The sequence below is a fragment of the Anolis carolinensis genome, unplaced genomic scaffold (genome assembly GCF_035594765.1).
Source record: "Anolis carolinensis isolate JA03-04 unplaced genomic scaffold, rAnoCar3.1.pri scaffold_8, whole genome shotgun sequence".
In the NCBI taxonomy this organism is placed as follows: domain Eukaryota; kingdom Metazoa; phylum Chordata; class Lepidosauria; order Squamata; family Dactyloidae; genus Anolis; species Anolis carolinensis.
This window is the reverse complement of record NW_026943819.1, coordinates 11,098,599-11,110,766: the sequence shown is the minus strand read 5'-3', so window position 1 is coordinate 11,110,766 and position 12,168 is coordinate 11,098,599. Positions and strand designations below refer to the sequence as shown.

Below are 12,168 nucleotides of genomic sequence, written 5' to 3'. Positions count from 1 at the left end.
TATATTACACTGGTCTAACCATGCTGGTGAAAGCAAGTGCATTTCTTGTGAATAAAAATGTTCATTGGTTGATTTATTAGTGTGTTTGATATTCTACATTTTTCTGAATGCGAGATCCAAGTAAGATGTGAGAAAGGTTCATTTACAAGCCATCATTGGAAAAAATGCAACTCCTTGGATATTGTATTAATTAGAGTTGTGCTTTCAGGGTAAACCTTGACCTGTTTCATGTCCCAGCTTTTGGTGAGGGCCCGATCCATTTTTTGTGAGCCTCCTGGGAAGGCAGATATCTGTTTTTGCTCTGGGGTGCCAAAAGATCAATTTTCTATCGGCACATGGGGGAGGTGGGCTTTTCAGGCTCCCCTTCCCATCAATTTAAGCATTCATGCTGTTTTACTCTAGAGGAGAGGTGCTCAGCTGCAGACAAGTGTGAGCTTTAAGGAGGCTTCTTACCTGTTTCTACTCTAGAGGAGAGGTGCTTGGCTGCAGACAGGAACACACGCTTTCTGGGCCTGTACGCCACACACACACACACACTTTCCAAGGCATGGATGTAAGTTCTCAGTCTTACTCTAGGTGCTTGGCTGCAGGCAGGCACTCTTGCTTTCTGGGCTTAAACACTACACACACACACTCTTTCCAAGGCAAGGAGGCAAATACTCATTCTTAGTCTAGAGGAGGCACTTGGCTGCAGGCAGGCATGCACACTTTCTGGGCCTGCACACTACACACACACACACACTTTCCAAGGCAAGGAGGCAAATACTCATTCTTAGTCTAGAGGAGGCACTTGGCTGCAGGCAGGCATGCACACTTTCTGGGCCTGCACACTACACACACACACACACACACACTTTCCAAGGCAAGGATGTAAGTTCTCAGCTTACTCTAGGCGCTAGGCTGCAGGCAGGCACTCTTGCTTTCTGGGCTTAAACACTACACACACACACTCTTTCCAAGGCAAGGAGGCAAGTTCACATTCTTACTCTAGAGGAGGTGCTCAGCTGCCAGCAGGCATGCACACTTTCTGGGCCTGCACACTACACACACACTTTCCAAGGCAAGGATGTAAGTTCTCAGCTTACTCTAGGCGCTTGGCTGCAGGCAGGCACTCTTGCTTTCTGGGCTTAAACACCACACACACACTCTCTTTCCAAGGCAAGGAGGCAAATATTCATTCTTATTCTAGAGGAGGCACTTGGCTGCAGGCAGGCATGCACACTTTCTGGGCCTGCACACACACACTTTCCAAGGCAAGGAGGCATGGAGCGCCACATGCTCACGAAAAGCAAGTAAGGAGTTTTCATGTCAAGCTGTACCGGGAGGGGCCTTTCTGTTATGTGCTCCTGAAGGTAATGAAAGTAATGAAAGAATGGATGAAGTGAAGGGAAACTGTTTTATGCACAACTCTAGTATTAATATGATTCTGTCATATATTAGTTGTACACAGGACACAGAAACATAGAGTCACAGAGTCAGAAGAAACCATCCAGTCCTCCCTGCAATGCAGAAGCACACAGTCAAAACATTTCCAACAGACTTGGCTGAATTCATGATAATTTTTGTAGGATCATTTTGGATACTGATCTCAATGGTGATTGACATAATAGTAGAACTAATTTTTACTCTTGGAATGAATAGATAGAATATGCTAGGCACTGGCAAACTTCAGCCCTCCAGGTGTTTTGGATCTCCCACATTTCCTAACAGCCAGTAAGCTGAGTTGAAATCCAAAACACCTGGAGGTGCTGAAGTTTGTCCCTGCCTAGGATATGCTGTCCTGAGACTTCCTCCACTACTTCAGAACTCAAACAAGGTATTTTTCTCTATTATTTTACCTGATGTTTGGCACATGAGAAGGATAACTTATTTGAATGTATTTTTAATAATTGCTTGCTATCATTTTGCCTTTGATATATGTTGAGCCTAATGTGTTGCAAAGTATTTGCAGCTCTGCTAACTCTTGGCTGAGTCTATCCAAGTGGTTTCCTTCTTCTCCTATTGCCTACCTCTTTGCTAAGCATTATCTTTTTATTAAAAATAAAACAACTTGCAAGATGCATAAAACCAGCATACCAAGAAATACACACAACACATCATTCTGCAGCATCAGTCAGATTAATTGTGGCATTTAACAAATCTTTCCATAAATTATAGTGTAAAGCAGGTGGGCAACACTGCCTGCTGCTGTAGTTAGAGTAGTTGATAAATGAGTTTGTATTACACAAAATAAATTATATGATTGATGATTTTTTTCCCATGCATGTATATGGTCAGCTTTTTCATAATGACTGGAGACCAGAGTCTTTTTTTTCCAGCCAGATAGGGACAAATTCATTTTATCTTTCCAAGGATGCATCTACACTGGGGATTTAATGCAGTTTGACACCACTTTAAGTGTCAACAATCCAATGCTATTGAATCATGGGAACTTTAGTTTTACAATGCCTTTAGCTTTCTCTGCCAAATAGTGGTGGTGATGGTTCCTATTGCATGATGCCATGCACAACCTGTTGCGAATCTGCTGTCTCCCTGAAATTGCCAGCTGCAATAAATCACTACTGACCGAGAGGTCATGAGTTCAAAGCTAGCTCGGGTCAGGGTAAGCTCCTGACCATAAATAGTCCAGTTTGCTGTTGACCTTTGCAGCCAAAAGACAGTTGCATCTGTCAAGTAGGAATTTAGGTAGCACTTATGCGGGGAGGCTAATTTAACTAATTTACAACGCCATAAAATCTCCAGCAGTATGCAGAAGAGGAGGAAGTTTCTATCAAGGACTTAGTGTCACAGTGGATGATGAAGCAGCAGTTCCCCCTGTGGCTGGAATCAAGCATATCCTCACAAAGCCAAAAAGCTGGAGTGTTAAATTACCTCTGTGTCTCTGTCTATATGTGGTTATCTATATATGTCATTTGTCCAATGGCATTGAATGTTTGCCATTATATGTGCATTGTCATCCACTCTGAGTCCCCTTCGGGGTGGATCACAATGCTGTAAATACTATAAATAAATAAATATGGAATATACATACTGCAAATAAATAAATAAATAAATAAATAAATATAGCTTCGGGACCATGAATTGGTAAATTGTCACAATTACACAACTACAAAGTGGGCCGATAGTGACAGTGATCATCCCGCTATGTAGCTGCCATTCATGATCATGTGAATGATGCGGGATAGCAGCTTCATGCAATAAAGTCCTTAGTTATGCCTTTGCAAAAAAGAACAGAACAACAAATTGGATGCAGTGGAGTGCCTAACTAAAATAAACTTCAGTCTGATCCAGCAACCTTTATGTTACCAAAATTCATATTGTGAATGAGGCTGAGAAATGTTTTATGCCCAAAGAATGACACAGAAATGACTACGTTGGCTGTGATTTATAACCAGTGTTAGCCAATTCCCAGGATGGGATGGATAGAGACAGCAAACCAACCACTTGAAGAACTCTTTTATAAATATAAATATACTTTATAAATATACTTGGTATTCTATGATGCCCTTTTTATAAAAGTATACAGGAAGAAAAAGATTGACACATTGGCTTTACGACTACTTAAAGGCACGGAAACCTGATAAATCTGTTCAGCTCGGTTTTCTATACTAGCCCATATGTTTTGCTTGTATCTAGGCAATATCTTTCCACTGGCATTGAGATCACAAGGAATATATTGCAATACTAATAAAAGGCTTTAGGTAGCTTGAGGGAACTAAGGTGCTGTATATAGAAGAATATCAAGCATATGGCAGGATGATGTAATTCCAAGATGGATTGACATACTTCGGGTGTGGGCGGGTATCAGAACACAGATTTGGCCCAAGATAATTATGCATACAGATTTGTAGTAATTGAGAAATATAGACATTGATCACAACATCACTGTCAGCCCAGGACAAAGAACACAATAGCAACAGCAGTTATAACAACAAAAATAAAAAAGCAGCATATCCACTCTCACGTTGGCTTTTTTTTTATCATGTCAGAAGCGACTTGAGAAGATAACTGCAAGTCACTTCTGGTGTGAGAGAAACAGCTGTCTACAGAGACGTTGCCCAGGAGACGCCTGGATGTGTTACCATCCTGTGGGAAGCTTCTCTAATGTCTCCACATGGGAAGCTGGGGCTGACAGATGGGAACTCACCCCATCTTGCGGATTCAAGGTCAGCAGTTCAACCGGCACCCATTGCACAACTGTGGCTCCATGCAGGTTGGCCAACTAGGGATGGGCAAATCTTCAGAAAACCTCGTTTATCGTAATAAATTCGTTATTCAAAATAGATCCGAAGGGGTTTCCGAGATGGTTTGGTGCTTTGAAATTAACCTTCCAATTCGAAGCGTTGGCGCCCATGCATCTAAATACCTTCGGAAAATCTTCAGATATATTTATTTATTTATTTATTTTTCAAACTTATATGCCACCACTCCCCTAGGGCTCGGGGTGGCCTACAAGAACCGGCTAAAATCAACAATTTAAAAACATCTTAAAAACATCTTTAAAAAACATCTTAAAGACATCCTAAAAGCACCTTTTTAAAACATCAATAACAGAATTCAAAAGCCTGCCAAAACAGGTGTGTCTTACATGCCCTGCGGAAGGCCGACAAGGCACGAACTTCAAGTGGCAAGGTGTTCCAGAGAGATGGTGCCACTGCTGAAAAGGCTTTGCGTCTAGTTGCTGTTAGATGCAAGGTCTTAAAACTGGGGACTTCCAACAGGTCTTGGTCCTCAGAACGGAGGGATCTCTGGGGTTTGTAGGGAGTGAGACGGTCCCTCAGGTACATCGGCCCTAGACCATGTAAGGCTTTAAAGGTAAGCACCATCACTTTGAAAGTGATCCGGTGCTCAATTAGTAACCAGTGCAGCTGCCGTAAGATTGGTGTTATGTGGCATCTCATCGGGACTCCCGCAAGGAGCCGGGCAGCTGCATTTTGCACCAATTTGAGCTTCCGGATCACCGACACAGGAAGGCCAATGCAAAGTGCGTTACAGTAATCCAGTCTCGAGATGACTGTAGCCTGGATCACCGTAGCCAGGTTGTCCCTAGACAGATAGGGGGCTAGCCGTCTAGCCTGCCGAAGATGAAAAAAGGCAGTTTTGGTAACGGCGGAGACCTGGGCCTCCATCGTCAGTGAAGAGGACTCCTAGACTCTTTACTAGTGAAGACGGGCGTAGCGCTTCACCATCCAGGGTTGGCAACTGGATATCCCCACTGCCCGGTCGACCCAGCCATAGGATCTCCGTCTTTGATGGATTCACCCTCAACCTACTGGAACGCAACCATCCAATAATGGCCTCGAGGCACTGATGAAAATTGTCGGGTACAGAATCCGGTCGGCCTTCCATCTTTAACACAAGCTGAGTGTCGTCAGCATATTGATAACACTCGAGCCTGAAATCTCGGACCAGCTGAGCAAGTGGTTGCATATAGATGTTAAACAACAGAGGGGAGAGAATGGCCCCCTGAGGAACCCCACAATGTAGAGGGGACCTCTCAGAGACCAGGCCTCCCCTCTCCACTCGCTGTCCACGGTTGTGAAGAAAGGAGTCCAGCCAATTTAAAGCTGTCCCCCTGACTCCAGCAACAGCAAGGCTGTGGGTCAGCAGATTGTGATCAACTGTGTCAAATGCTGCTGTGAGATCCAATGACACAAGCAGCACTGACCCGCCCTGGTCAAGCTGGCATCGGAGATGATCCATGATGGAAACCAATACAGTCTCTGTCCCATGCCCCGCACGGAAGCCGGACTGGAAAGGATCCAGTCCGGCTGTGTCGTCTAGGAACTGCTGCAGCTGCACCGCTACTGCCCTCTCAATCACCTTGCCCAGAAATGAAAGATTCGAAACTGGGCAATAGCTGGAGGGAACTGAGCGATCTGAATCTGTTTTTTTCAGCAGAGGAGAGACCACCGCCTCTTTTAAGCCCTCTGGAAATACTCCTTGCTCAAGGGAGCTGTTTATTATCTTCAGCAGCGGGTCGCGTAATCCCTCCAGGCAGGATTTCACCAACCAAGAGGGACACGGATCGAGAGAGCAAGTGGTTGGTCTAGCTGCAGCTATGAGCCTATTGAGAGCCTCTGTGTCCAGCAGGATGAACCAGTCGAGGGTTGGTCCACCGAGTGGCCACTGAGTCTCAAGTTCTCTCACTGTGTCGATTGTGGCAGGGAGGTCCCAGCGTAGTAGCGAGATCTTGTCAGCAAAATAGCTCTGAAAAGCCTCAGCTGAAAGGGCCTGATCATATGGGAAAGTGTTTTAATTCAACCAACCTTTGCTATTCAGGAGAGAAGTCCCCCATCCCATTTTGGGGTGGTTGCTTTCTATGGGCTCTTGAACTGGCTTCCAGAAGTGGAGAGAGCCTGTATCTTCAACTTCCCTGCTCTTCCCGCGCTTTAACCCGGGCTGCAAAAGTGGATGGAGGATAAACCGGGGCTCGCAGAAGGTGAGCTAGCAGGGTTGAATGTGTTCTACCACTATACCAAATTTGATCAGGATAGCTCAAAAAATGAGGGCGGGAGAGCCCTGTAAATGCCCCCCCCCCCCGAGTGCTGTTTTTTCACAACTTCGCATGCACGTCTGCCATCAACAAATCAATTCCTAACATTCCAAATTTTCGAAAAGTTCCAAAAAATTTGGTTCAAAAATCGGAAGTAGTTTCAGAAACAAAGCGCCAGCGCTCCCTACTTTAGAAGCGAGTATTTAACCATTTTTTTCATGGATCGCTCATGCCTAGAGTCAACCAGGTGAGATGGGTGAAGGATATGTAGGGACAACTTGGCTGTTCCTATTCCTTCCCTTCTTCCTTCATGGCTCTGTTCCACATTGTACAAGGTCAATCCTAGCATAAGTAAGGCAGGTTTTCCACCATGTAGCTTTTTTGTCAACACAAATAGAATTATCAGCCTGCACAATAAAGCATTAGCCAGGCATACTATTAGACCCCTGCATAGTTATCACAGCATCAATAATGACTACAGGTTAACGATAGCAGGTAACCATCTTAGATGGTGCCGAAATTCATTCCAGTGTCAGTGAAAGTTCTACAAGTACATTTACTTCCATAACTTACAATGTTCATTAATACTAAAAGGTGACTTTTTGATTGGTTCTCTGTGTATTTTCATGAGAGAATGGTGATGAAATTGTAGTAAAGGCCCAATACCCTCCTGGTTTTATGAAACAGAAATAAGTCCCAACTATCATTTTAGCTGGAGCCCCCAATGGTGCAGCGGATTACACCGTTGAGCTACTGAACTTGCTGACCGAAAGGTTGTGGTTCAGATACGGGGAGCAGTTTGAAAATATGCAAATGTGAGTAGATCAATAGGTACCGCTCTGGCGGGAAGGTAATGGCATTCCATTCAGTCATGACGGCCACATGACCTTGGAGGTATCTACAGACAACGCCGGCTCTTCGGCTTAGAAATGAAGATGAGCACCAACTCCCAGTCGGACACGACTAGACTTAATGTCAGGGGAAAACCTATACCTTTACCTATCATTTTAGCCATTTAGCTGTTATGAGGTTCTTTTCATTTTTAACCATCTGGAATAGAGTGCCCAGTGCTGAGGAATGAAAGAACAATGGTATATTCACATCTAAGTTGACTTCATATGTAAATGTAGGACAGGTTTTGGAGCCAAAATTAAGGATATTGATATAACCATTGGGTAAATATGTGGTCGTTCTGCAAAGGGGAAAGCACCAGCCACCCCTGCCCAGGCCTTCAAAATAGACAGAAGTGGCATCATAATAAAAAGAGTAGATAAGCTTTGCGCTTCTTCTTGGTTCTCCCAGGACAAACTAAGTTCTTGCCTTTCACCACTCCACTCAGAGATGAGGATGGTTCCTTTTTAAAAATAATACCATGTATACTCGAGTATAAGCTGACCTGACTATAAGCCGAGGCACCTAATTTTACCACAAAAAACTGGGAAAACATTGACTCAAGTATAAGCTGAGAGTGGTAAATCTCAGAAATAAAAATAGATAATAATAAAATTACATTTTTGAATATTTACATAAAACCATAATTTAAGATAACACTGTCCAACTCTGATTAAATCATTATTCTCAGCTTCAATGTAAATGTGCTTATATATCCTAATAATAATAATAATAATAATAATAATAATAAAGTAAAATAATAAATGCATTAACAATAATAGAGTAAAATAATAAATGCAATAACAATAATATCAGAACAAAATAATAAATGTATTATTATTATTATTAATAATAATAATAATAATAATAATAATAATAATAATAATAATAATAATAATAATAAATAGATTAAAATAAATGGAATAGTAGCAATAATAAGGTAAAGGTAAAGGTTTCCCCTGATGTTAAGTCCAGTCGTGACCGACTCTGGGGGTTGGTGCTCATCTCCATTTCTAGGCCGAAGAGCCGGCGTTGTCCATAGACATCTCCAGGTCATGTGGCCAGCATGACTGCATGGAATGCCGTTACCTTCCCGCCTATTGATCTACTCACATTTGCATGTTTTTGAACTGCTAGGTTGGCAGGAGCTGGGGCTAACAGCGGGTACTCATTCCGCTCCCGGGATTTGAACCTGGGACCTTTTGGTCTGCAAGTTCAGCAGCTCAGCGCATTAACGCACTGTGCCACCAGGGCCCTCAAGTAGCAATAATAATAATAAGTAGCAATAATAATAATAAGAGTAAAATGATAAATGTAATAATAATAATAATAATAATAAGAAGAAGAAGAAGAAGAAGATAATAAATGTAACAATGCCAATAATAATAGAGGAAAATAATAAATGTACCATATATACTCAAGTATAAGCTGACCTGAATATAAGCCTACCAGGACCCTCACCCGAGTATAAGCCGAGCAGAGCTTTTTTCACTTCTAAAAAAGGGCTGAAAACCCCGGCTTATACTCGAGTATATACAGTAATTGATATACAGCACTCACACTGACCAATGGTTAAGTTGACCCAGGTTTTTTGGGGGGCAGGGGAGTGATTTTTTAACTAAAATGTATAGACTTTTTCATGAGTATGTTGGGTAACTGCTGTGTAGACTCTTTGGTAGCAAAGAACTATCAGGCTGGGCATTAGGTTTTAAAAGCAGGAGTGTGTCAGAGGAATATGCAAAGCATGCTGGACAACACTGTCAAGGCAACAATTCAAAGAATTAATTGCTTCCTCCAAGTCTCAGCTAGAGTCCTTCCAATCTTAGCGATGAAATTCTTCCTGTCTCTTTCAGTGCCAGAACTGGCAGCCAGTTTGGACTGTGAACACTCAGGCTGTAGAAACCTGGCCAGGTGGCAGAAGCTGGAGACAGAAGAAAAGGGAGTTGCGGAGCCTGAAGGCTGGCGGTCTTGACCTAGATTCAAAATATCTTCAAAGTATAAAGAAGCTGACCTGCTGTGATTGTATCAGCTGGTAATATGATTTAGGCATATGTATGTATGTATCAAGATGTTGGATAGCCGGAACTGTGTATAGCTGTCCTCTAGAGCCTAGCTAAATTTTTTAGATGGGCCTTGACGTGAGCAGAAGACATTCCCACGGATATTGCCCTTGGGGCTCCGCATGAGGGCAGCCTTCTGCAACTGCAGCTAAGCAGTACTACGTTCACTTGAAGATATGTCTAATTTTCTCTAAGGAATGATGAATGGCTGAAATGAGCTGGGGAAATAAAAACGCAAAGAGCTCAAGATCTCATTATAAATAATAACTGAAGCATATTAATCCTTTACCCAAAAGGATGAATAGTGCATGTACATCAACATAAAACAGTTGCTCCCCTCTTGTAGGTATGAACAAGAGAAGAAGCCCAGCAAGAACAGAAACGTGTTTAAATTAGAAGTACTGCACCGCCACTGGTACATTCAGTTCTGCAAACAGAGTGAAATATGTAGCTCCACGCTGACATTGGCCATGGGGAAGACCCATATACAGGTAACGTCGGTTTAGGGCTTGTCTACACCAGATCAAAACTGGACTCACTTTGAATGGAGCAGTAGCTGTCTCCTCAATGCACAATGACTTTCCCATGGTGCATAGTGGTCCAGCTTGGCCTGATCTACTTTGAAATTAGACATGGACATCATCCCTATTTATTTTATTTATTTATTTACAGTATTTATATTCCATCCTTCTCATCCCGAAGGGGACTCAGGGCAGATTACAATGAACATATATATGGCAAACATTCAATGCCATCAGACAAACAACATACAGTATAGACACACACAGAGGCAATTTAACATTTCAAGCTTCATGAGGGTATGCTTGATTGATTTATTTACAGTATTTATATTCCACCCTTCTCATCCCGAAGGGGACTCAGGGCGGATTACAATGAACATATATATGGCAAACATTCAATGTCATCAGACAAACAACATACAGTATAGACACACACAGAGGCATTTAACATTTCGAGCTTCATGAGGGCATGCTTGATTCCAGCCACAGGGGGAGCTGTTACTTCACCATCCACTAGTGACACCGAGTACTGTCCTTCCTCATTCCTTTCCACGTGCTGATGGCAGTTTTATGGTGTTGTAAATTAGTTAAATTAGCCTCCCGCATAAAGCGTACCTAAATTTCCTAGTTGACAGATGCAACTGTCTTTTGGGCTGCTTAGGTAAACAGCAAGCAAGGCTATTTAATGGTCGGGGGCTTAACCCGACTCGGGCTTCGAACTCATGACTTCTCGGTCAGTAGTGATTTATTGCAGCTGGTTACTAGCCAGCTGCACCACAGCCCAGCCACATCCCTACACCTTTCCCCTACACCAGTGTTTCTTTATGGAGCCCTTGGGGCTCTGTGAGAGGCACTCAAGGGCTCTGCAGGTGCCCCACTTTGTTTGGCTCATTGCTTCCCTTACTTCTCTTCCCCATATACTTTGCAGCATACTGACCATACCTGACCCGCTTGATTGGAAGGCTCTTTTGCAGGACTGTCTGTTGGGGGTGCTTTAATTGCAATTTTCCTGCATGGGTTATTATTATTATTTTATTTTATGACACAGCAAACAAGATAGATATGCTGGATTTCGTATCACAAAATCACAAGTCGAACACTTCCCAAGTGTCTAGGACTCTGTGGTGTATTTTCGGATGATGCGTGCAGATCCCAGTAAGGTGGCCTTTTGCAGTTGGCAGATCGTGATTTTGTCAATGTCTATTGTTTTCAAATGCCAGCTGAGATCTTTTGGCATGGCACCCAGTGTGCCAATCACCACCGGGACCACCTGCACTGGTTTCTGCCAGAGTCTTTGAAGTTCGATCTTGAGGTCCTGATAGCGGCTGAGTTTTTCCTGTTGTTTTTCATCAATTTCACCTGGTATGGCAACATCAATGATCCAAACCTTTTTCTTTTCCACAACTGTGAGGTCTGGTGTGTTGTGTTCCAGAACTTTGTCAGTCTGGATTCGGAAGTCCCACCGTATCTTTGCGTGCTTTTTCCCCCAATACTTTTGCAGGTTTGTGATCCCACCAGTTCTTTACTGCTGGGAGGTGGTACTTGAGGCATAAGTTCCAATGAATCATTTGGGCCACATAGTTGTGCCTCTGTTTGTAGTCTGTCTGTGCGATTTTCTTACAGCAGCTGAGGAGATGATCAATGGTTTTGTCAGTTTCCTTGCACAGTCTGCATTTTGGGTCATCAGCTGATTTTTCGATCTTGGCCTGAATTGCCTTTGTCCTGTTGGCTTGCTCCTGGGCTGCAAGGATCAGGCCTTCTGTCTCCTTCTTCAGGGTCCCATTCGTGAGCCAGAGCCAGGTCTTCTCCTTATCAGCTTTTCCTTTAATTTTTTTCAAGGAATTTTCCATGCAATGTTTTGTTGTGCCAGCTGTCAGCTCTAGTTTGTAGTGCGGTTTTCTTGTACTGGTTTTTTGTCTGCTGTGCTTTGAGGAGTTTCTGATTTTTGACTTCAATCAAAGCAGGTTCTTCACTTTGCTTTACATATTCTGCCAGGGCATGTTCTTCTTCTTTGACTGCTTTATTTATTTATTTATTATTATTATTATTATTTGATACACAACAAGATTAGTACACAGCAAATGACACCACTGTGCTGGCTTTTGTATTGGATTGCACATCGGACACTTCCCAAGTGTCTGGGCCTATATGATATATCAGCGAATAATGCATGCAAATCCGAGTAGGGTGGCCTTTTGCA

The 12,168-nt window shown here is 42.9% G+C and overlaps 1 long non-coding RNA gene across 1 annotated transcript; it reads left to right on the top strand.

Annotated features, from left to right (window-relative positions):
* The first annotated feature begins 240 nt into the window (after positions 1 to 240).
* Positions 241 to 10,367, top strand: LOC134293514 (uncharacterized). Its single transcript, XR_010000452.1, has 3 exons — positions 241 to 1,816; positions 9,241 to 9,419; positions 9,794 to 10,367. It is a non-coding gene; the product is annotated as an uncharacterized LOC134293514 (long non-coding RNA).
* Positions 10,368 to 12,168: the final 1,801 nt, after the last annotated feature.